The sequence below is a fragment of the Anolis sagrei genome, chromosome 2 (assembly GCF_037176765.1).
Source record: "Anolis sagrei isolate rAnoSag1 chromosome 2, rAnoSag1.mat, whole genome shotgun sequence".
NCBI lineage: Eukaryota > Metazoa > Chordata > Lepidosauria > Squamata > Dactyloidae > Anolis > Anolis sagrei.
The window spans coordinates 215,316,399-215,323,406 of NC_090022.1; the positions used below are offsets into that span (position 1 = coordinate 215,316,399).

A 7,008-nucleotide genomic window follows, 5' to 3' on the forward strand; every position below is an offset into this window, starting at 1 on the left:
CCTATCCAAAGCCCTCCTTTGGCTCTTCCAAAGCAGGAGAATACAGAGGGAGGGAGGTTTCAAGCCTTGTTGGAGGCTTTTCCTGGTAATTGCAAAGGGAAATGGAGGGCAGGAAGGGGAAGGCTGGCAGTTCCAATGCCAAACCCCTGCTGATTTCAGATCAGCAGGAGTGAGTATCCGGATCCCCCTCCCACACACACTGCAAAACCTCTGGGTTTAGGCCAGCTGTGTGGCCTCCATCCCAACAGGAAATGGGATTTAAAATCCCTATTCCTCTTGGATGTTTTGCCTGACTGGAAGGGTCCTCAGATACTGCATTTTTGAAACTCGGTTCCCTGTCCCACATTTTAGAGCTGTCTGGAAGCACCCCCATTCCTCTGTACCATTACTAGGAAAATGTTGACAGGGTTGTTGTAGGTTTTTTGGGCTATATGGTCTAGAAGCATTCTCTCCTGACGTTTCACCTGCATCTATGGCAAGCATCCTCAGAGGTTGTGAGGATGCTTGCCATAGATGCAGGTGAAGTGTCAGGAGAGCATACTTCTAGAACAAGGCCATATAGTCCAAAAAACCTACAACAACCCAGTGATTCCAGCCATGAAAGCCTCCAACAATATGTTAAAGTTTTGACAGTTCCTTGGACTGCAAGAATATCAAATCAGTCCATCCTATAGGAAATAAAGCCTGATTGCTCACTGGAGGGAAGGATATTAAAGGCAAAGACGAGGGACTTTGGCCACATAATGAGAAGACAGAATAGCTTGGAGAATACAATGATGCTGAGGAGAATGGAAGGAAAAAAGGAAGAGGGGCTGACCAAAGGCTAGATGGATGGATGTTATCTTTGAAGTGACTGGCTTGACCTTGAAAGATCTGGGATGGTGACAGCCAACAGGGAGCTCTGGTGTGGGCATATCCGTGAGATCACAAAGAGTTGGAAACGACAGAACAAATAAACAACAATCCACACTGTACAATGAATATAGTTCAACTCTGGGAATTGTAGTTTTGTGTCAATCACCTCTGAGGTAGAACAGCAGCCCCAAAGTGCAACCATTCTGAAATTGGTTCCCATATAGCTGGGTATTTGGGCAGAATTCCAACTCCTTAGCCCTCCCCCTCACCCACATACATTGATCTGTGGGCGCTCTATTTCCTGGCTTACCCCATGTGATTGATCAAACCAGTTTAGGAGGAGGTCCTCCTCTCCCCTCTTCTTAAGCTGCTGAGCTCTGTTGCATGGCACCGAACCAGGAAACAGAGAGCCCACAGATCAAGGTTAAGATCATGATTGAATATGATGTAATGTGTGTGTTTGAGATACATGCAATATTGTCCAACATTGCTTCCCCCATGAGAATGCTTGCATTCATTCCATTTTGGTTCTGGAAATATGAGTGAAAAAGAAAAAATGCTCTCTTCACTTATCCCTTCCTTTCCTCTGTCTTCCATTTCTCTACCCCAAATTCATCACAAAACAGGCCTTTTATATTGGTGGCTAGACAAGGATTTAGAAACCTATCGGTGCCCATTTAGGGAAATAACTGGCTTCCAAGCATAACTGCCGACAAGTAGCGTCTTGTGATTGCATTGTAAGCTTGGCTTTCTGTTGGGGTGAATGTGATCCCACTGCAATCATACCAGTTAGCTTTTGCAGCTAAGACAAGCAGCAGCATATTTGAAATGTAGCCTCACTAATCCAAGTACTTCCCTAGGCTATGCTTTCAGACAAGGAAGGGAGGTTTGCAGCATTAAAGTGTACCTCAAAATATACACTGAAGCCCCCTGTCTGCATCATATCAGTAAGACAAGGAATACATGAACAATCTGTGAAAATAATTGGAATAGCATGGAAGTATTCCAGAGTGTCCACAAACCTTGGGATTTGCTGTTTGTTGTAGCTATACTTATGGGGTTCCCTCCCTGAAGCAATGTGTTTCCTGTTTTGTTTTCTTTCTCTTGTACAGCCACAACATTTTATGCCCATTTAATGACCAAAGTATGCATAGGTTTGTCCCCGCTTCTGTCCTATCAGTTTCTGATTTTGGTTGAGTAAAATGTCATATGTCTGTATTCGTTGTTTCCGTTGTGTTTGCTATATGTTTGAGTGGACCTACTGATTATGTTCCAAATTTGTGTGTCTGTCTGACCTTCACTGCAGAGGTTTTCTGTTGACTTTACATCACATTAGCACTATTACTACATTACTAAAGGAAGATGAAGGAGTGTTCACAAAAACCTTGTACAACATTTCAAATATAAAACCTATGCAAAAAGAAGCACAACTTGTAATGCATTCCCTTTCAGCCTTTTTTACTTATGCACCAAGAAACCCCCAAATTCTTATGAAAACAACCAAAAATAATCATTTACCTCTTTGGAATTAATACAGAAAGTAAAGTGTAAGCTTTGCAAATCAAGGTCATGCAGAAGAATTCACTGGGTTTGAGGCCAACTATTGGGTTTCACCCCTCAGGTTCCTGCCACATTTTTGTTTCAGCTTGAAAATAAAAAGTCATCTTGTGTTTCTTGGTGCAGTCTTGGAAGGGAAGCTTTTGAGATGATGCATCTACTGTTGTCTGCAGCAGTAAATACACAATTATATGTTTCTGCAGTGCTTCATATTGAGGGGCCACAAAATAAAGAATTCATTTATCTTACCCCATTTGAAGTTCTGAAATTGTATCATCTTGCAGGGGTGGGCAACTGCCACATTTGGGGGGCACATTGGACCCAGGAAGGCTAACATGTATAAATACTAATTTGAGAATCAGAGTTTTGTTTTTTTTAAAAGCATTTTTGGGTCATTTTTTGCCTACCCATTTATTTCAGGTTTACATAAACCTTGTTTCCAAACAGAATGTGACTGGTATTTGGGGGAAAGCCTGATTCAGTGTAGAAATGTTTTGATTCTTTGAAGGGTGCAACTGGCCATTTTAAGTTTGAAACAAAAACAAAAACGACAAAATGTACAGTCCAATTTGAGAGTTCTACAGATAATTGGGGTCCACATTGACTGTTCATCCCCCAGCTCTGATTGATCAAGTAATCACAGCATGCTACCCTAAATAAAAAGTGTTGAATATATTAGATTTGTATAGTTATTGCCTGGAAATGTTTTATGAATAGACTATATGGACTATATAGTTTGGATGTAAAAATTGGCTGCAAGGTACATCACTTATTTTTAATCCTGGAACCATCTCTGTGCTGCCATATCAGCATAAAGGAAGATGAAGGAGCGTTCACCTTGTTCTCTCCTGCCCTTTAGGATCACCATGATCAATGACTTGAGAGTGTCTCTAGCAAGACCAGAAAGGATAAATTCATTTAAAGGACTGGTTGAGTTCTATCTCGCTTACTGAAAATACTGGCCTGATTCTGGGTGGTTGCTTCAGTCTGAACGTCTCTTTATGCATACCCACCCAGTCTGTGACAATTGCTCAAGATGGGCATAGGTCAGTTGAAGCTATGCTGGATTCAATTTCTTTTCTGCCTAGAGATTTCGGGATTAAGAACTGTTGGAAAGACTGGTGATGTTAAAAATTGTTTTCAGGCTAAACTGTTGTTTGAATGCCTAGGAATGTACGTAATTATTCTTGGACTTGTGAGTATTGATCATTTGGCTCGATCTAGGCCTTCTAGTCTTTGCTGCATCTCCATCATCTCCTAGGTAACCGATTTCTATTGGTGCTAAATGGTTGTGGAATAGCTACAAAATTGTGAATAGATTACTTTGTTTTGGAATAGCCATTAAACAGGTAACAAATGTCATCATTAGCAATATGTTTATTCTGCATTATCTCCCAGTATATGTATGTTTAAATTAAGGATGGTAGTTACCATTCTATAGTAGTGAGATAATTAAAGAAATGGCATCATTTTGAATGAAATCTGACTTTTGTTTCCCAAAGAGAAGAAAACATTCAATTTCAATCTAAAAGGCATGGCTGATCCATTATATGACAAACTTGGATATGCCACTTTTATTTTCTTGGTACAGATAGTTAGCTGGAAGTAGGGATTATGAATGTGCCTGAGATATAATGTTTCACTAAGTTTCTTCTTGAATGTGGCAATTATCTTCTCATTGTGAGAATGGCTTTACAATATGCTGCAATTTGGAACTTATTCTGTGCAAAATTTGCATGTGAATATTTTATGCATTAAATGGCACTTTCTGCACAGAAAACACCATGCGTGGAAAGTTAATCTGTATGCAAAATGTTGCTTTCTATGCAAATTAACAATGTGCAAATTTTTAAAAAACCCAAATCATAGCTTTTTCTGCACAAGAAACATTGTTTTCTGTGCAGGAATTAACATTTTTTTGCCTCTTTCTACACAAGACATCAGTGGGTGAATTTTTCACATCCTGCACTATGAAGATTCACATCAGTTCAGGATTTTTGTCACCAGAGTTTCCTTGACACTCAAAAACATGTCTTTTGAACAATTTTCAAATTTCTTTATATATTCTGTCCATCTCTAAATTGTACTCATGTTTAGAGCTTGCATGGTTATTATAAGTAGTCTGAATCACATTGCTTTTTTAGTAGGAAATATTACTCCACACCTCTGGGTCTTCTTTTTTCTAGTGAATCAAATAATGGAGAATTCTTGTGCTTACTTATGATGAATATTGAAGTTTACCAACTTCCAAAGTATGCATCAATGTGTCAACGTGTTCAATTAACATGGGCAGGATTTCACGTGTGGTATGAATGCCATTGTTTTGGGGTTTATAGCTGCAAACACAATGCTTTGCTTTAAAGTGAAGGGTTTTCTCTCTTTTTTGTGGGGAATTTCCCATCTTTTTGAAATATAAAAAGATAAAAACAAAATGCTGGGATTAGAAAATCAATCTGTATTGAATAACTAGGAGAAAAGTCACCATGGACAATCTCCTGTAGGAATTTTACAAGAGTTCTGTATCTTCTTTTTAGTCTTTGGCTCCTAGAATATAGTCTGCTTTTGCTTTCAATGGCTGATTTTTGCATTCTTTCTTGTTTGAAATAGCCTCTCAGCTCCTCCCAGGGATGGGGAAACCTTTTACTCATAAGTGTACCTCCCTTGAGGTGTTGTAACATTCAGTTTTCCCTCACTCTACACAGGAAAAAATGATCCAATATGTGTTTTCCCCAAAAGTAGCTCTACCCGAGTCAGTGTGAAGGATGGGGAAAAAGTCATGAATTTCACTACACAGTTGCCACAGTTGTCAATTCCACCTTTAAGCAATTGAATCATTTGTATGATCATATGAGCCATATTGAAATTGATCTGAAATGTGCTGAGTGCTTTTCTCCATGCTTTTGCTTCTCAAAAGCCCTCTCCTGCCAAAGAGAGGATAAAAAGACTATGTCATGACTATAGTGCAGTGCTGGGAATTGTACAGATATTGCTTAGCCCCCTCAGCATTCATCATTACTCGCAGTACTGGTTAGGGATGCTGGGCATTGCAATTCATCAATATCTGGAGGATTACTAAATGACTTGCTTATAGAGTAATAACCTGAGTTTTGTGAGATTCCAGTCACAATAGTGGAATACAAGAAACATCATAATCCATGAATTACATGAAAGGGAGGGCTGTTTAAAACTAAGCTACTACTTCTGAATTGTTGTCTTGACAGCGATAAAGTACAAACTCTCTTTCCTCTCTGAGCCAGCAAGTGGCACTCTTACATCTCAAATCTGTTTCGACTCTCTGGGCTGATCCTTCTCTCTCCCCCACCTCCTTTTCATGTGAAATCTTAGCCACAGGGTTTAACTTAATACACGACTGTGCTTTCTCCTTAAATAAATTTTACCAGATAGATTTCTTATATTGATCCAACTTTGTGGTCCATAAAGCAGAACATCTCACAGCATGCCTCTTGACCGGGAGCCTGATGGTAATGTACGGTGTGATTTATTCAGTACAGTTTAGTTGTTAGTCAAAGTGCAGTTTATCCAGGTGCTATTTTGTAGGACCAACACAAATTCAATATAGGTCTAAGAAGTCCAACTTCAAATTTACTACTATTAGTCCATGGAAACACTTCATTGTCTATTTATGAACTTTTTGGGGCACACAATATATATTTCTAGGGATTCATTGTTTATACACCCAGGCCATCTTCCAACACAATGTTGAGTATGCACTGAAGCCTATCAAAGTCAGTCAGCATGTTCTCTCTAACTTAACTCTCTGATGTATTCCAATATCCAGAAGCTGTCAGATCATTATTTGCAGTAATAGCTAGAGACATAACTAGAGAACAGATTTTCTTAATTCATTTTTTCTATTGTTCTTGTACTGCTCACTCTGTCTTCTTCCTGATGTTAATTTAATTCAGAATTTCTTTTTAGGATGTCATGGATGCCTGGAAGAATACATGATCCTTTATCGACCTATTGATGCAATGAATACCTGTCCATCTGAGAAGAGATGTTGTCATTAGGGAAGGCTGAGAATTTCATTATGGTCCTCAATTAGAAGCAAAGTACCTTCACTTGGCACTTCCTGAAAGAACATATGCATCAGAAATATATTATCCTTTGGATGTCAGAGCTTTCTGAATATTATTGTGTGGTTCTTGGCTCAAAAATGTATACAACAGCATAATAAATTGTACAATGAGTTTTATCAGTATTTGCTGCCTTTTGACTTTTCCATATGTTATCAAATTACAACTTGGAGCAAGAATGCGTTTATTTGTGATTGTTAAGACTTGATATATACAATGCTGTTTTACCAGATGTTTACACTGTGGCAGAAAATTGAAGTAAGTGAATACTGTTAGAAATGTATACTTTGGGAGAGAATTCATTCAGAAATATGTAAAATCATATCTTTAACAGCAGAATTATAGAATCAGAAGGGACCAGAAGGACCATCCAGTCCAAACCCCTGCGATACAGCAATATGCCATCAAAGCACTCCCAATAGATTGCTACCCATCCTGCTTAAAAGAAGCTCATACTCCAAAGCAGCATAATGTTTAGATGGAATTATCTTTTTCCTGT

General features: G+C 38.8%; 1 long non-coding RNA gene across 1 annotated transcript; it reads left to right on the forward strand.

Moving 5' to 3' along the window:
* The first annotated feature begins 5,770 nt into the window (after nt 1-5,770).
* LOC132766463 (uncharacterized) lies at nt 5,771-6,634 on the forward strand. The gene is made up of 2 exons (XR_009630487.2): nt 5,771-5,894; nt 6,352-6,634. It is a non-coding gene; the product is annotated as an uncharacterized lncRNA (long non-coding RNA).
* The last annotated feature ends 374 nt before the right edge of the window (nt 6,635-7,008 follow it).